Source organism: Dryobates pubescens, chromosome 27, assembly GCF_014839835.1.
Source record: "Dryobates pubescens isolate bDryPub1 chromosome 27, bDryPub1.pri, whole genome shotgun sequence".
Classification (NCBI taxonomy): domain Eukaryota; kingdom Metazoa; phylum Chordata; class Aves; order Piciformes; family Picidae; genus Dryobates; species Dryobates pubescens.
The window spans coordinates 4224511-4241645 of NC_071638.1; the positions used below are offsets into that span (position 1 = coordinate 4224511).

The 17135-nt window shown below is 46.8% G+C and overlaps 1 protein-coding gene across 2 annotated transcripts in view; it reads right to left on the minus strand.

The window, feature by feature from the left end:
• The window catches only part of WNT7B (Wnt family member 7B), a 133920-nt gene that overhangs the window by 108741 nt on the left and 8044 nt on the right, over positions 1 to 17135 (minus strand). The gene's annotated exons all lie outside the window — the stretch shown is intronic.

Below are 17135 nucleotides of genomic sequence, written 5' to 3' on the forward strand. Positions count from 1 at the left end.
CACCCAATACCTCAACACAGAATTTTTTCCTCTATCTGTTGCTTCAGAACATCCATAGCTGCTCAGAACCTCCTGTCATCTTAACAGTCACTCCTCGGATATCACAGCACGTTTTACTTCTTTGTGTAATAAAGAAGAGGAAAGTAGGTGAGTCATTGTTCTGAGGAACTAATGCAAACAAACTAGTGCCTTCATGCCAGTATGTAAATGCACATTACCCCCAGGAAAGAAAAACCCAGTCACCTCTTGGGATTTGCGTAAGCTCAAGGGATTGCTGGTGGCAATATTGCACAGCTTTGTGTTAACCAAGAAAGGCCAGAAAGAGATTCCTTCAACACAATGACAGTGTGCTTCTCATCCTTGGCACTACCTGAGACCAGGTTTCTTCTGAGAAAGAGACATGGCTACAGGAAGCAATATTGTTCATTGTCAACTAAACTCGCAGCTGTCCCTAGATCCACACTCAGGTGTGCTGAAGAAAAGGATTGCTAACAGTTTGGCAGCTAAGCTGAGGCCAGGAAAACTCTGCTCCAGTTCATAGCCCTGCTGGGCTGTGTGATTTGAGCCAAACTATTTAGTCTCTGCTTCCTGCAGCTCTAAAGCATCTGTGAAATAGGTCAGTTTCTGACAACCTGGAGTGATAATGTTTGTGGTGGGTTCAGCAGGGACCACTGACAATATAATTAGCTACTGGAAGAGCTACCAGCAAAGCTGGTTGATGCCACAGATTCACAGAATCACAGAAAATGTCCAGCTGGAAGAGACATCATAAATCATCCAGTCCAACCTTCAACCCAGCACTGAAGGGTCAACACTAAACCATGTCCTTAAGCGTCAGGTTCACACACTGCTTAACTACCTCCAGGGACAGTGACTCCACCACTGCCCTGGGCAGACCATTCCAGTGATAACCCTTTCAGTGACGAAATATTTCCTCATACCCAGCCTAAACCTAGACACAGACATCTAGGCATGTCTGAAAGAACAAGAGCAAAGTGTTGCAATGTGATAAGTTGGACTTGATGATCTCAAAGGTCTGATTCTGTGATTCTGTGATCTTCAGTTTAATGGCAGTTTCCCTGCTGAGGGACTGTGTGAAGTCTGAAGTTGTAAGGTTAAGTTCAGGTCCAAATATAACACCAAGTGTGGTGCCAGAGTGTGTAACCACTACCATTTTGGATCACACCCCATGGATCTTCCACCTGCCACTTTCCAAAGCCTTTCCCAGCATCTGAACCCTCTATAACGAAGTAACGAGAATGATGCACCTTAGAGGGCCAACACGGGCTCTAAAAAGGATCAGCACATCAAAGCAGAATCCAGGACAATAAATAACATTTTCCATCTTTAAATATTATTCCGGGAAACTGCATGGCTCAGGGACTTGGTATTGGGATCCGGAGCCTTTCATCGCTGATCCAAACATGACCCAAGTCAGTAGTGACCAAAAAAATGGTTACCGTTTGGCAGACGCTTTGTGGCCTAGAGTATTTGAAATGAGTTGATGGTCTTAATCCAGCTCCCAGTGGACAACGACCCACATCACAGAAACCACCACCACAATTGGCACCCTTGCTGGCAGCCTTAGCAGGTTGGCCAAGGATTAAATAAGTACAGAGACTGAGCCACCCTCTTATGCCTAGCTAGAGGTTGTCCCTTCTAGGTCATGGATGAGACACAAGGATGGGGTGGAGTGGGGAAGCTCACACACCCTCTGCTTGTGCTGTGCTGGTTTTGTGGGTAAGGAAAGGAATTCGTTTTCCAGGGCTGCGATTCAGGCACCCTTCATAAGCAGCATTTTCATGTACACGTGGTTGAGCATGAATTTTATAAGGAGTCAGAAATGAAGAGGATTTCAGAGTTTGTTCTCTCAAAAACACGGGGAAAATGGTTCATTTATGGGGAAATCATCGGACAGCAGGGCTGCATTGAAGAAAATGCATACAAGCAACCTGCAAAGCAGCTCTGCTTTGAGAAACATTCCTTTTGCTGTGCAATGTTGTCAGTCATCACTTTAATTATCTCACAAGATGTCATAAAGTGAACTTAATCCATGCCAGCTAATGTCAAGGAGCTCAAGCTGATTTCTAATTAAATGTACAATGGCAACTACCAGGTAAGCAAAGACCTGATACACCAAAAGAAAAAAAAAAAAAGAAAAGTGCAATATGAAGAAAACCAGGACTTTTGTTAGCCCTCAAAGTGGTTTTCATTTTTGGAGAGGTAAAGTACAGCAGTCCCCTTTTTAAATGAACAGCGCTGTGCTAACAAAACACCGTGAGACAAATCCTGCGCTTATTCAGGTAACAGCTGGATGAGGCCCAAATTTAAACTTCACTTTTAAACAAGGTAGCACCTAGGCCGGCCTCATGAAGGGCAAAGACCACAAGTTTTGCACATGCTTTCCTATGAGAAGGCAGAAAGAGATCTTTCCCCCTTTCACAGACCCAAGCAGGCAACGCTGGAAGAGGAAACCACAGCACACAGGCAGGAGAGGCTACCTAGGAATGGAGTCTACCTAGGTGGTGGAGTCACCATCATTGGAGGTGTTCAGGAGGAGACTTGATAGGGTGCTTGGTTGCATGGTTTAGTTGATTAGGTGGTGTTGGATGACAGGTTGGATGAGATGATCTTGAAGGTCTCTTCCAACCTGGTTTATTCTATTCTATTCTAAAAGTCACACTGAGACCTTGACAGCATTTGAAGCCAATTTTGTCCTGTTTCATTTCATACCTCTTATGCTGTTGCAGCAGTTAGGATGATGGCAGCTCTGCCCAAGACAGAAGGAATACATTTGGCAGGCAGCTGGAGGCCTCCTTTTCCTGTTTACCTATTATTCCTATTAGCAGGTGAGGAAATGGGGGTTATTTAGTCCAGAGAAGAAGAGGCTCAGGGAAGATCTTATTTCACTCTACAACTACCTGAAAAGCGGTTGTAAGGAGGAGAGCATCTGTCTCTTCTCCCACATAACCAGTAACAGGACAAGAGAAAACGGCCTCAAGTTGTGGCAGGGAAGATTTATATTGGATATTAGGAAAATTCTTCTTTCTTTCAGGCATTGGAACAGACTGCCCAGGGGGGTGGTTGCATCACCACCCCTGAAGGTGTTCAAAAAAATATGTAGATGTGGTACTTCGGAACATGATTTAGTGGGCACGATAGCATTGGGTTGACTTGATCTTAGAAGTCTTTTCCAACCTTAATGATTCTATGATTCTTTGTGATATCCAGAGCACCTCACTGTCTGTTGGACTTTATTGCAGCGAGTCCTTTCATAAGAAGGTAGAAACTGATCAGTAGTTTTCACTCCCAGACTGATTCAACACTTAGCTTCCACACTTATAGAAAGACCAAGATGCAAGGCAGACTGTGAGTGCAATGCATTTGCTGCCTACCAGAAAGAATAGTCATTTGGTCTTTGCTGCAGTATGGCCCTCATGTGTTTTGAGTTTTTCAAGCACTCCTTGCAAAATGCAAATCCCATGAAGTGAAAGTGGCAAACTCCTAAAAGGTTCCTCACCTGTGACATGTGAAATGGAGTGCCTTAGAATAGAATAGAACAGAATAGAATAAACCAGGTTGGAAGAGACCTTCGAGATCATCGTGTCCAACCTATCATCCAACACTACCCAATCAACTAAACCATGCAACCAAGCATCCTGTCAAGCCTTGCCCTGAACACCCCCAGCAACGGCGACCCCACCACCTCCTCAGGCAGCCCGTTCCAGTGGGCAATCACTCTCTCTGTGTAAAACTTCCTCCTAACCTCCAGCCTAAACCTCCCCTGATGCAGCCTGAGACTGTGCCCCCTTGTTCTGGTACTGGTTGCCTCGGAGAAGAGACCAACCTCTGCCTCACTACAACCCCCCTTCAGGTAGTTGTAGAGAGCAATAAGGTCCCCCCTGAGTCTCCTCTTCTCCAGACTAAGCAACCCCAGCTCCCTTAGTGTCTCCTCAAAGGGCTTGTGCTCCAAGCCCCTCACCAACCTTGTTGCCCTTTTCTGGACACGCTCCAGCAAGTCAACATCCTTCCTAAACTGAGGAGCCCAGAACTGGACACAGGACTTGAGGTGTGGCCTAACCAGTGCAGTGTACAGGGGCACAATGACCTCCCTGCTCCTGCTGGCCACACTGTTCCTGATGCGGGCCAGGATGCCATTGGCCCTCCTGGCTGCCTGGGCACACTGCAGGCTCACTGCAGGCCTTGTCTCATTTGGTTTTATTTGCACTGGAATTAATGATTAATTCCCTTCGTAAAGGGAAGGTTCAAGTTCAGAAATAAGCAGTGAGCAAAGTGAGGAGATGTAGGATCTCTTCCCTGTTCGCTGCAGGAACAGCGCTGTGCATTGTCTGACCCTGGACGTCCACATGGGCTCCTGCCATGCCAACACATGTTAGATGTGAAGAGCACCCTAATAGAAGCACTTGACCTAAACTGAACAAATTTTCTAATTGCAGTAAGACAACACTTGAGGGTGTGGTTACCACAGAAAATCACACCCATGGACAGATTAGGAGCACCTGGCTGCACCTCATGCCTCCTAACATCCCAGGGGCATGATTATCTCATCAGGTGCCACCTGCCAAGTCTTGTTGCTGAGGAGCTGGCTTTGGCACACTGCACAGCTGGGGTGGGGAGAGGAGCACACAGGGGCAGGCACACATGCTTGTCTCAAGTGCATTCCTTAAAAGTGAGTATTTACACCGAGACAATGCCTTGCTTCTGCACAGAGGCACATCTGTGCTTGGGGGTTGCAAAGGAACAAGCTGTTGTTTCTGACTCCACTGTCCAGCACCCTCACCTCCTCAGCACAGCTTGCATTCTGTGTTACTGATTAATGGATATCCCTCAGCTAGCCACTCTCCAGGCACAACTTTTCCAAAGACTCAGTGCAGCCTATAAGAGACCCAAACAGATGGATGAGCCTGGCAAATCACTTTCCTGGTGATTTTCAAACTGCTTTGCCCTTCTTTTCTCAAAAGGGGACAATGCCAAGGTGAGACACAGGCTTTATGACTGTTTACAAAGTGCTCTGACCATGAAAACAGCGTGCTGACTTCAAAGTAGATAGCATGTGTCCAGGTGAGGTTATGCTGTGCACTCTGCCTCTGCATGCCTTCTCATTTCTCCTCTTTCATCCCCAATTAGAGGTGTAAAGCCTAACCTCCACGCAGCAATTAGTGGATCATGGCCCAGCAAGAGAAACCAGACCAAACCTCTGCCTCTGCCAGGGCTGTTGAGCTGCTGTGGAGCAATGAATATCATAAAACAAAAGACAAAGCTCTGAGCCCAGAGGTAAGTTGCTCTTGGTTGAAAGAATCTGTCTGGGGAACAAACTTTCAGGCATTAGACTAATCCAGAGTCTGATGACCTTTAGGTCACAGTGCAAGAACTTCCTCTTGAATACATCTTTTACAACATAACCAGAGTGATATTAACAACAATAACCTGACCCCAACCATCCCCTCAGAAGCACCTACCCTGGGCAGACCTCCCCAGAAACAGAGAAGGCAGAAGAACAAAAGACTCCAGGAAGTCTACTAAAGATGTGCCAATCTAATTATTATGGGCAGTGCTCAGGTAGTGTGCTGAGAGGCGCCAATAAAAGAAAACAACCAAAAACTGTAAAGCTAGATGATGTACCCTTTAGGCCATGGGAGTGGAGAAGAAGGAATTTACTATGAATCAGATGAAGACATATTTATTTGCACTCCCACTCTTAGCCCTTTTGATAACATCAAAGTCCACTGGATTTGAAGCTACCCTAACAGATTTAGCTGTGGTCCAAAGCAGTAGGGAACAGACTTAAGCCCTGTTCTTTGGTCCTTGCTCACTGTGCTGTACAGCAGCGCTGTTCTCCATCCAGAAAAATCCTCCTCTCCTTTAAGGCTCAGCACGACAGGTCAGATTCAGAAATGTCCCCCTTCCTCTTCATTCCCCTTGAGTTTCTCACCCTGACTCACTGGACTACAATATAATTTTAATGTGGAAAGTTCTGTGGGTACGTTTTGTTTTCTTTTGACTTCAGAAAAGAAAAGGTACAACCAGAGGGGGGAAAAAACCGTGGCTCATGGTTGAGAGGACTCTTTTAACCAAGGGGTCACATGGCTTCCTGGCCAGCAGCCAAAGAAGTCATGAGAGATGCTGCCATTCCCCACAGCACTCCTTTAACCATGTCCTGCCTGCTGCCCAGCCTGCCACCAGTCACCTCACACCCTGAGGCCGGCAGCTCTCCTCAGTCAAGATGTGCTCTGCTGTGCCCATGGTGGCTATCTGGCTGCCATGGGAGGAAGAGGCATCATCTTCAGCAAGGGTGCTTGTCCTCCTGCCCTCTCCCCAGGGCCACACTAGACATGGCGGTGACACAGACAACAGTGATGCCATGTTTCAGACAAGATGCAATTGTGCCCTCTGTGCTGCTTGTGGTTGGAAAAGAGTTACTGAAAGTAATGACATGGCACTTACACCACGCTCCCCATTTTCAAAGTGCTGTGGCAGCTTTCACTTTCCTGCCCCTCCCCTACCTCCAAGCCATGCCAGCGTTGTTGTTGCCTTATTAAAGCTGTGGGAAACTGAGGCAGGCAGAAGTCAGGATACTGCGATTCAGCATTTCAGGCATGTGTTTACCACGGAGCAAATCCCACTATGGAAAAGCATACTCTTTATCCAGATGGACTTGGACTGTTTCAGACGCTTCCCTGACTTGCTGCCAGGGTTGTTAGGACCAGTGCTGGTCCTGCATGTCCATACAGCTCTGCTGGGCAACTCCATAGCAGCGGCTGCATTCCACCCCAGCAGTGAGTGAAATGATCCTTACCCAGTTCACTTGAATCCTGGGAGGAATCATTCACTTATGACCCTTGAATGAAAGAAACTGTTATTAAATAGTAGACACATTTAATAATTATCTCTCACTTCAGCCAGATTAGGAGGGCAGCAAAGATATGGAGGCCAAATACTGCAGCACTTAAACAACTTCAACCTAAATACACCTTGGATTGTTTTCCAGGCCCTTCTTGCAAGTAGACATTGGTTTGTAACTTCATAGCTTATGCTTACTCCCCCCTTGGAAAGCTGGACTGCCCCACAATGCCTTGCACATAAGAAGCAAGCAGTGCACTGCTTTCCAGGTGCTTCTCCCCTAAGGAAAAAATAAATTACATTATGGGTTTGTGTCAGAGGCCAGGATGATTCTTTCAACAGACTGTAGAACTGATTGGAGGTTTTGTCTAAGGTGGCCTCCTGTTAATATTGCTTTTGCTGTGTGTTCTTAGGAAACATGGCCACATTCTCTTTAAATAGTGTAATATGGCAGCCTGTGCCAAGGCTGTGCTCAAATGGATACTGGAAGAAAATGGTTTGTACTGAGTGTTTGCTTGGTTAGCATCTCACTCCCACCACAATCAGTCCATTGACTGCCGCAGAGCTGCTCCTGCTTTACTAACTTGCTAAACTGTGGACACAGCCTCAGGGGCAAGGAACATCAGGCCCTCAGGATTGAAAAGATAAGATACAAGAGCTTCCCAAAATGCTGCACAGATCTATAGGAGTGACCAAGACAAGATACAGGAGCTTCCCAAAATGCTGCACAGATCTATAGCAGTGACCAAGACAAGATACAGGAGCTTCCCAAAATGCTGCACAGATCTATAGCAGTGACCAAGACAAGATACAGGAGCTTCCCAAAATGCTGCACAGATCTATGGCAATGACCAAGACAAGACACCAGAGCTTCCCAAAATGCTGCACAGATCTATAGCAGTGACCAAGACAAGACACAAGAGCTTCCCAAAATGCTGCACAGACCTATAGCAGTGACCAAGACAAGATACAGGAGCTTCCCAAAATGCTGCACAGATCTATGGCAATGACCAAGACAAGACACAAGAGCTTCCCAAAATGCTGCACAGATCTATGGCAATGACCAAGACAGACACCAGAGCTTCCCAAAATGCTGCACAGATCTATGGCAGTGACCAAGACAAGACACAAGAGCTTCCCAAAATGCTGCACAGATCTATAACAGTGACCAAAACAAGACACAAGAGCTTCCCAAAATGCTGCACAGATCTATGGCAATGACCAAGACAAGACACAAGAGCTTCCCAAACTGCTGCACAGATCTATGGCAATGACCAAGACAAGATACAAGAGCTTCCCAAAATGCTGCACAGATCTATGGCAATGACCAAGACAAGATACAAGAGCTTCCCAAAATGCTGCACAGATCTATAGCAATGACCAAGACAAGACAGCAGAGCTTCCCAAAATGCTGCATAGATCCATAGCAATGACCAAGACAAGACACCAGAGCTTCCCAAAATGCTGCACTGATCTATAGCAGTGACCAAGACAAGACACCAGAGCTTCCCAAAATGCTGCACAGATCTATAGCAGTGACCAAGACAAGACACCAGAGCTTCCCAAAATGCTGCACAGATCTATAGCAGTGACCAAGACAAGACACCAGAGCTTCCCAAAATGCTGCACAGATCTATGGCAATGACCAAGGCAAGACACCAGAGCTTCCCAAAATGCTGCACAGATCTATGGCAATGACCAAGGCAAGACACCAGAGCTTCCCAAACTGCTGCACAGATCTATGGCAATGACCATACGGAAGAAAATGGTTTTGAATGTCTTTGTTGCACGTTCCAGGTACATGCTGGTGGAAGGTGCAACTCATCAGTTTTGCACCACAAATATGCCAATTTCCCAGAGCTCAATCGGTTCTGAAAGTGGTTTCACTGGTTATCAACAGCGTGGTTCTACCTCACATCAACAATTTGGGGCACAAAGTACAGTGACCGATGGACTTGGTGCAGCTTCACAGGGGAAAATTCTTCTGCCTCAACTTAACCCTCTGAGGCTAGCTGTTGCCTTCAGTTGTACACTTACAGTGGATATCCTTTTTGTTATTATTTATTACTTAGGAACTCGGGGTGAAATCTGACCTTGGACAAAGAGCTGGAACCAAGACTAGGTTGCCATGATGATTTAAGTAGGATTTTTGCATAAACTTGAATTGTATCCTTCCTCAAGGGAATTCTGATCCACAAGCATCAGCTGAAAAGGAAATAAATGCTCAAAACTGTAACTACCACAGGGGTACAAGCTGTATGCACTATGAAATTTGCTTCCAGAGAAAGCTACAATAGCTCTTTAACTTAGCCTGATTTCCTAACGAAGACATAATGTGATGTAAAATAATTAATGGGTGATAATGATCTTGTTGTCAGTTCCTGGTGGAAGAAAGATTATTTTTTTTTACAGCAACTATTTCACATTAAGTACCTTTAGACAAGCTGCCTGTACCCTATTAGAACAGGACTAGGCAGCTAACTTTCAGCTCCATTGCACCATTTCCTTTGAGGAAAACAGTCCAAGAGGGAGGGAAGCACAGAAAAGACAACTTTTATCTGAAGGTTTGTCCTAAAAACATTTAGGCAGTAACAGAAAAGAGAAGTCATGGAATTATATTGCTATGGACAGAAAAACCTACTGAGAAAATAGCCTAAGGCTCTGTAGGTAGATTTTCTTCACATTTGCTTTAGGTGAAGTACTTGCAATGCTCTTTTTGCATGTATTGTAGCAAAAGCAATTACATAGGAATTGTCTTGACAAGAAGTAGCCAGCAAGTCCAATGCAGGTCTCCACAATGGAGGGAAAATGCTTCCTTTTACCTTTGTGAAAAGATTAAAGGGGCAGTAAAAGAGAAGAAGATAATGCTAATAAGCCTTAAAGGACTAGAAGACATTCTCCAGGAACCTGCCTTCCTTGGATTGTCTTCCAGAGCACTCCTGAGCCTGAGCTCCTGGTCTTTCTCAGCCTCCCAACTAATTCTGGGCTTGTGAACCTGCAGTTTTCATTGATAGGTTTGTTCAGTCCATTGCCAGGGCATCGACATGTGCTCAGCACAATCTCCTGACCCAAAAGTCATGGAGATTTTTCTTTTGTGCACAGATATTTTGATCATGGTCCTCATGACTAGAGGCTTGGATAGTTCCCATAGAATCCTTCCATGCAGAGTGTAAGCTACATACGTTATATACCTGTGGTAATGCTGTACAGGCAGGCACTGAAGCATCAAAGAGGAAAGGCAAAAACTAATTAGAAGAATCAAGCAGTCTGACCTGGAGTTGCAAAAGCCAGGCAGAGATGGTTTGCTAGCATGCATGAAAATCATTGGTGAGAGTCCACTGTGAGTAGAGCAATATGCCAAGGTTACAGGCTGAAGAAATCTGGTTTGCAACATTAACCAGTTCTGTAAGGCAGTGTCAGCACGCCTGCAGAGCTCCTTTGATCTGCAGCTGGTCCCAGCTTTCTGTTGCTTGTGGTGACTCAGGAGGACTAGAAGGTTAAACTCTTTAATATCTTCATTAGTGATACAGACAGTGGGATCAAGTGCACCCTCAGCAAGTTTGCAGGTGACACCAAGCTAGGCTGAGTGCCAGAGGGACAGGATGTCATCCAGAGAGACTTGGCAAGCTGAGGAAGTGGGCCAAGTACAAGGCCCTGCACCTGGGTCAATCCTCATTATCATAGAGAAGGAGCCCTGCAGAAAAGAACTTGGGAGTACTGGTGGACTGCTCCACACTGGAGCCAGCAGTGTGCACTTGCAGCCCAGAAGGCCAATGGCATCCTGGGCTGCATCAAAAGCAGTGTGGCCAGCAGGGCAAGAAAGGTGATTCTGCCACTCTGCTCTTCTCTGGTGAGACCTCACCTGGAGTACTGTGTCCAAGTCTGTGGCCTTCACCACAACAAGGACATGGACCCGATAGAGCAGGTCCAGAGGAGAGTCACAAACATGATCAGACAGCTGGAGTGCCTCTTCTATGAATATTGTGAGAGAATTAAGCTTGTTCAGCCTGGAGAGGTCAAGTCTCCAGGGAGACCTAATAGCAGCCTCCCAGTACCTGAAGGAGCCTACAGAAAATCTGTGGAGGGACTATTTACAAGGGCACGTAGCAATAGAATGAGGGGTGATGGCTTTAAACTACAGAAGGGTAGATTTAGATTGGACATTATGAAGAAGTTCTTCACTATGAGGGTGATGGAACACTGTAACAGGTTGCCCAGGGAGGCAGTGGAGGCCCCATCACTGAAGACCTTCAAGGTCAGGCTTGATGGGGCTCTGAGTAGCCTGATCTAGTTGAGGATGTCCCTGCCATCTGGAGGGGGGGTTGAACTTCTAGAGGTCCCTTCCAACCCAGTGCATTCTCTGATTCTATGACTCTAACATTTGGAGGGTTAGGAATTTCTCTGACAGCATTTTAGTCCAAATGACATGGCCCCATGCACTGAGGAAAGGCTTGTCCCCATTCTCCCTTCAGCACACCACATTCTTGGGTACAGGTGGTGTGTTTTCTCCACCATACAAAGTGTGCTTGTCAATCTAACAGTGTAATTGCTGCCCACTTTGTTCAGCTCTTTACCACCTCCTTCAAAAGACTGTCTTCTGATGGATTAGCTCGGTGTTCTGTTTAATATGCAAGCACATCTGCAATTCATCTGACCTACTCATCTGAATATTGCATGACACTTTACACCCACTCATTGTATTGTCTTAGTAATGCAACTTACCACAGAATCACAGAAATATTCAGGTTGGAAAAGACCCTCATGATCACCAAGTCCATCTGATAACCCTAGGCTGCAAGGTTCACCCCTGAACCCTATCCAAGCACCACATCCAAATGACCTTTAAACACATCCAGGGTTGGTGACTCAACCACCTCCCTGGGCAGCACATTTCAATGCCTGACCACTCTTACCATGAAAAAAAATTTGCTAATGTCCAGTCTAAACCTACACAATCACATACTGAGGCTGCTCCCTCTTGTTCTATCACTAATTACCACTAATTACCTGTGAGAAGAGACCAGCACCAGCCTCTTCCCAACGTCCTTTCAGGTAGTTGTAGGCACCAGTGAGGTCTCCCCTCAGCCTCCTCTTTTCCAAACTAAACAGCCCCAGCTCCTTCAGTCACTCTTCATCAGATTTATTCTCCAGGCCCTTCCCCAGCTTCCTTGCCCTCCTCTGCACTCACTCCAGCACCTCCACATCTCTCTTGCATTTAGGTGCTGAAAACTGGACGCAATACTCAAGGTGTGGCCTCACCAGAGCCGAGTACAAGAAGTGCAAGAGTTCCACACTGCGATCCTACTAGTTCCGGATGCTGACACCTTTCCTTCTAATTACTTAAATCTTTTTTTTTTCTCTTTTTCAATTTTAAGGCATGCCAGACATCTAATTCCCAGAGCCTGCTTGCCACAAAGGATTGAGAGAGTTGCTTACATCCAAACACATTTGGATTCAAATATGTTCAGAACTTGAGTGCTTGGCCTAGACTGTGTCAGGGAGATGGGTGGTCAGTCACAGATTTACTAGATCTTTTGAGTTTTAGACAGGGAATTTTAGTCTGGGTCTGTCATAGGAATGGTGGACTTCATGTTCTAGAGCTTCCAAGAAGTCATATCACAATCAGACTCCTTGGTGTGGCTGTTTTAGTACATGGAAATAACCCATACCAGACAGGTAAGTCAAGTTCATGGTTATTACAGCAGCCCAGCATGAAAATATTCTTTATATTTCTTGTTTCTGCTCAGCTAAAGCCCTAGCTTTAGGTGATCCTAAAAACAGTTGATACCTTTTGGCGGTTCGCCTGTTCTGCCTCTAAGCCAACATATCTCAGGGGGACAGTAAAGTTGATGACCTATTTCAAATCATCTTATAGATGACTATGATTAAAAATGCCATGTAAAAGGAGCTCAACAGAGCTCTCCTTGGGCATGGGACATGGCACAAACTGAGGTCAAGAGAATGAGCTTGCCTTAAAGAGGACACAGTTTCGGTTATAAGATGAACGAGGTGCAAAATTAGGGAAATGATGGATTTACAGCACAGTCCTGTGACTGAGCCAGGGACTGTTCTGTTCCCATACCAGTCAGTTGTATTGCTGATCTAATCAGGGTGGGAAGAGTGAGTCAGCCTGTGTCCCTCTGACTGGTACCATCTAATACGAAAGCATCAGTCATGCTGGTTAATACCAATGGTGATGCCATGCCCACCATTCCCTTGAAGGCCCCACACCACAGAGTAGGTTGGTCATTCCCTGCTGCAGCTCACTCCCACACCACACAGATTAAGAGACAAGCTTCAGGGACTGTCTCCAGAAGTCCTAATCTTCAAGGATTAGGCATGAATACTTTGCTGTAGGCATATGAAAAATATGTGCTCCTTCTGACCCACTTCCCACAAGCATGGAGAAGCCCTGGTGTAAAGGATGTGGAATTGTAAGGACAGGAAAGCATCAGCAGAACGGAGGCAAAACATGCAGAGAATATTTCTCCCTCTACATTTTCCAACCAGCCCGTGATATCTACTCACCAACAAATTATTTGCTGTATTACAGTGTTAGAACATGTATCTGCCTTGAAGATTTATGCTGCTATTGCTACATGCACTCCCTCTTACATGCTATTCCAAATCTCTTTGTAGCAAATAACTAAATTAACTCTGTCTATGTACCAGCAGATAATCCCCAAAATAAGCTCCTTAAGAACTGACTCTCATGTTGCTGGTGAATGCAGCCAGCCCTAAAGAGGATGGACAGTGAAAGGAGTACACAAATGGAAAGTTAGTCTAGCACCATCTTCTTTAGAAGAAGCTAAATATGTATCTGTGCCCAGATACACAGGCAGACAGTACTCTATACAATCCTGGGGCTTAGACACTTACACTAATTACATTGATATTATTAAATGTCAGGTTTATACTTTAAACATATAATTGGATTACCAAAATATGTCCAGAACGTTTAAATGCATCAATCATTCCACTACCAGCTTGTCTAGCTGAAGTCAATTTTCCTCCTCCAAAAGTCAGACACTAATCACTTCTGGTTGTGAAAATGCTGACAGTGTCTCAGAAGGCTGAAGGTTAGTAGGAAAGCATGCCAAGGAAGATTACTTTATCTAATAGCATACTTACAATACAGAAACTGATTTTAAAATGATCTTTAAAATGATTTTGGATGTAGTCTACAACAACTTCATTTTCTTCACAGCAGCTGCACACAAAACACTGAGGTCTCGGTGCCTCTTTCAATCTGAAAATGGAATTTCATTCCATCATTGCCCTTTTGACTCTGAAAAACCCATTTCCTTACGATGGGGCTTTTGCTTTTCGGCTTCTCTAGCAGAATAACCAAGCTGCATCATGCATGTCACCCCAGTTCACACGTAAGAGAGGCAGAGTGCAGGCACCCTCTGGTCGTCGACTACATTTTGCTCCCGGTAGTTTCGTCTTTATTCCTGAAGGACCAGCAACTCCGAAACCTAAGAGTTGTTCCCATAGCCAAAAGATGATAGAGATCTCGGGCAAAATTAACATAACCATTGACAGTCCATGAGAACTCACTAAACAGCAGCTTGGGAAGCATTCTCCCCTCCAGAGCGCGAGGGTAGCAGGAACAGACATCAGAAGATAATGACTCGAACAGGCTCTACTATGCTTTAATCTTCAAAAGCTACCATTAGTAAGCCAGAGAAGTATATTTAACCACAAGATAAACACCGCAAGTTCGCTAGTCTACTATCCATTAAGCACTGAAATAACTCCTCTTTTTTTGACTTTCAAACGGGAGCGAGGGCGAAGCATCGCAGCGTACCCGGCTCTCCCCGCTTACTAGGGGCGAAGGAGGGGGACCCAGCTGACATACAGCAAGACTGGTATGGGGTAGGCGGCGGGAAGCGGGGGTGGGATAGGGGGAAGGGCCGGTCAACCTCTTCCCCGACTCTGGAGTGATGGATGGAGGGAGGTGCGCGTTGGTTTGGGGCTCCCCTTTGTTGGGTTTCACCTCCTGATCCCTTTCCCTTCTGCTCTGCTGGACTGCAATAGTCAGATCGGCTCTGGCTCCGCGGGTCCAGCTCCCAGTGACCTGCCGCTGAGGGGATGAACTGGGGATGGCATAGGGAAAGGCGAGGGAGCATTATTTATCCGCAACGACTTCTCATTGTGGCGGGGCAGAGCTGAAAAGATCCCCAAGCAGTTCGCTCTAAATAAAGCAGGCATTGCTTCCCTTGTATTTCCCCTCAGCAGTCGCCTTAGTATTATTATTATACTTCTATAGCTTTTGCTTTCAGACCTTATAATTATGTCACACAGCAAGGGAAACCACCAGCATCCCAGCATCTGGTGTGCGGTTTAAAACTTTTGTTTCAAGATTTGAACTATTTATAGAAGGAAAACTTTGTAGGATAGTAATTTCCTACGGTTTTCAGAAAAATATGGCTACGCTTATATTAAAAGCGTGTATTCATTTATTTATTATGACTCTTTTCTCCTGTTGTTTTGGGGTGGGTTGGTTGGTTGGTTTGTTTTGGGGTTTGTTTTGGGCTGTTTTGTTTGGGGGTTGGTTTGTTAAAGGGAAAAAAAAATAAAAAGGATAAGCATTACAATTTTTATTTGTATTGTTTTACAAGCTATTGGTCAGCTACCAGCAGATGCATTCCGCCTGTGAGTAGAAACAGGCAGCTCTGGCGATTTGGTTTAGTCAATACGGCCCAACAGAACTAAAACTAATGTGTTTCCCTAGAACAAGCGCCTTAAAAAAAAATGGTAGCCAACCCATGTACATTTCATAAAGAATTAAGACTGTAGAAATAGGTGGTCGGTTTCTTTTTACGGGTGCGTTTGTTCCCACTTTTCTTCCATAGGGATGGGTTATACTTTTCTGTAGCCCGCAGCAGATGCACACAAACACAAGACCAGATACACACGTGCGTGTTTATGAGGGTGTGTTCCCCTGCATGCATGCAGAGAAAAGATAAAATAAATGTACAGATATAAAAATCCACACACGGTTCGCTGGTAGGAGCTCAAATTTAGCACCCGCCGGGGTGCAAAAGGGTCCGATCTCGGCACAGGGGTGGAAGAGAAGGGAAATCCCTTCGGCCCCTGCAGCCGAAATACGAGACTGGAGATACCGAGGCAGTTTTTCCCCACCGCAAACCGAGCCAAGCTCCGGGGCCGAATCACAACTGTCCGCAACTTCCCAGAGCTCTCCCGGGCCCAATCCTCGAATCCCGGCACGGAAGGACACGCCGCACCCTGGGACTGAGGTGGGGTGGGGGAGGCTGAGGCGGGGGTCTGAAGGAAGGAAGCAAGAAGGGTCTCGATTTTAAACTGCATCCACCTCCTGGGGGGAACCTGCAGCCCCCAGCGCCCTTCTCTCCCCACGGCCGCCCGAAAGTACGGCCAAGTAGAAACCCTTGGCAGAAGCCCCGGCAACCCGGTCGGGCTCAGCACCACTCGGCACGGTGGCTGGCCGGTTCGGAGACCCCGGCCCACCACCCCCGACCCCCTAACGCTGAGCCCGACGGGGACGGAGACCTGCCGGGGGACCTGTAGGAGCACGGCGGCGGATAGTCCCTCCACAGCCCGCATGGACTAGCTCAGCCGCTACTTATCCACTGCAACGTTAGACACAGATATAGATATTAAAAAAAAAAAAAAGAAAGAAAGAAAGAAAAGAGGGACCGAAACTTCCTCCAGTCCCACCCACCGACTCTCATTTCCCCCACCCCTACCTCCACCCCCTTCCTCACAAGGAAAAGGTCCTGGAGCCAGCTCTAACTGCGGGACTGGAGATCCCTCCGGAGCAAAAGCAGCCGGGCTAGCAAGCACCTCCGCGGCCCGGGGGCTTTTCCCGGGGCTGCGAGGCAGGGCGCTCGCCGCCGGCTGAAGTAACACCCAGCCACCCGTCCGGCTCTCCGGAATCTCCTCGCAGAAATACACTTGCCCCGGCGAGAGCGAAGCGATGCCCATCTCCGGTTTGGCAGGAGGAGGAGGAGTCGGGGTCGGAGTCCCCAGGGAAGACGCCGACCGCTCCATGCCCAACCGCCCTGCTAGGTGCGCCGCCCCTGCTGCGGGCACGTCGGGCCCCGGCCTCGTCGGCGGAGCAGCCCCGGGAGTTACCTGGCGGTGTGTACCTTCCCCCGGCCAGGCTCCTAGCAGCAGCGCCAGCACCACCACCACCAGTACAGCACCTCCGACGCCACCACCATCATCGTCACCACTACGCGCAGCACAGAGCTGCCGCCCGTGCTGGTTTCTCCCGGCTCGCTCTCCTT